The sequence below is a fragment of the Phoca vitulina genome, unplaced genomic scaffold (genome assembly GCF_004348235.1).
Source record: "Phoca vitulina isolate PV1807 unplaced genomic scaffold, GSC_HSeal_1.0 scaffold49, whole genome shotgun sequence".
Classification (NCBI taxonomy): Eukaryota; Metazoa; Chordata; class Mammalia; order Carnivora; family Phocidae; genus Phoca; species Phoca vitulina.
Window position 1 is genome coordinate 6,559,376 of NW_022589752.1, and position 1,287 is coordinate 6,560,662.

A 1,287-nucleotide genomic window follows, 5' to 3' on the forward strand; every position below is an offset into this window, starting at 1 on the left:
TTATAGCTTACCTCTGGGAGGTAAACAGAAAACAGTAAACTTACCTTGTATCTAGCAACCTTCTTAAATTCACTTACAATTTCTAATCGTTTGTAAATTATTTTGAACTTTCTATATATAATTGTATATATACATCATCTGTGAATAATAACAGCTAATATTTTTCAGCCTTTCATTCTTAAAAAAATTTTTTATTGCTTCTTTGAACTAGTTAGGACTTCTAATTTCGAAGAGAACTGGTGCTTGTGGAAATCCTGACTTCTTGCCATTCTCAGGGGTTGGGGGGTGTAGCAGTCACTATTTTACCATGTTATGTTGGCCATTAAGATTTCATTTTGTAGATAACCTTTTATCAGATTAACAAAATTCTTGGCTACTTCTAGCATGTTGAGTATTTTTCTTTTAAATAATAAATGTGTGTTGGATATGATCAAATATGTTTTCTGTATTTACTGAAGTAATCACATGGTTTATCTCCCTTGTTCATTTACTAGGTGAATTATGTTCGTTGGTTTTCAGGTAAATTTCACTTCGTTTTGGTGTATTATACTTTTTATATAAAACTAGATTCTGTTGGCTAAGGTTTTATTTAATATATTCATATTTGTATTCATAAAAAATGTTGGCCCATATTTTCCTTTCTTAGTTATTTTCAGGTTTTAGTATCAGAGTTTTGCTGGGTCATAAAATGAGTTGGAAGTTGGTGAGTTGCCAGTTTTTTCTCTTCTATGGGAGAATTTATGTAAGATTGGCATTTCTTCTTTCATTCGTAGGAAGAATATACCAGTGAAATCATCTACACCTGGAATTTTGTGTGTCATCCTTGTTCATGCACCATGCTAATCTTCTCTGTATCTTTCCAATTTTAGTATATGTGCTGCTGAAGTGAGCATTACATCTGGAGATTTTACGAGAAAATTTTTTTACAACGGATTTGATTTTTTTTTAAGGATGTAGGCATGTACAGATGCTCCATTTCTTCTTGGTCATTTTTAGGTAAATTGTGTTTTTCAAGAATTTGTGCACTGTATTTTTCAAGTTTATTGGCATAAAGTTGGTTATAATATGCTCTTATTTTCTTTTTGATGTGTATGGGATCTGTGTGGATGCCCTCTGTTTTTTCCTCATATTAGTCATTTGTGTTCTCTTCCTCTTGTTAAGTGTTGATCAGTGTTTTTAATGTGTCCAAAGAATCAAAGCCAAAGCTTTGTTAATTTTTCTATTTTATTCATTTCACCACTTATTTTTTTTTAAAGATTCTATTTATTCATTTGACAGAGAGGGAGA

The 1,287-nt window shown here is 31.0% G+C and overlaps 1 non-coding gene across 1 annotated transcript; it reads right to left on the reverse strand.

Moving 5' to 3' along the window:
• Window positions 1-785: 785 nt before the first annotated feature.
• Window positions 786-893, reverse strand: LOC116621616. Its single transcript, XR_004297422.1, has one exon. It is a non-coding gene; the product is annotated as a U6 spliceosomal RNA (small nuclear RNA).
• Between the last annotated feature and the right edge of the window lie 394 nt (window positions 894-1,287).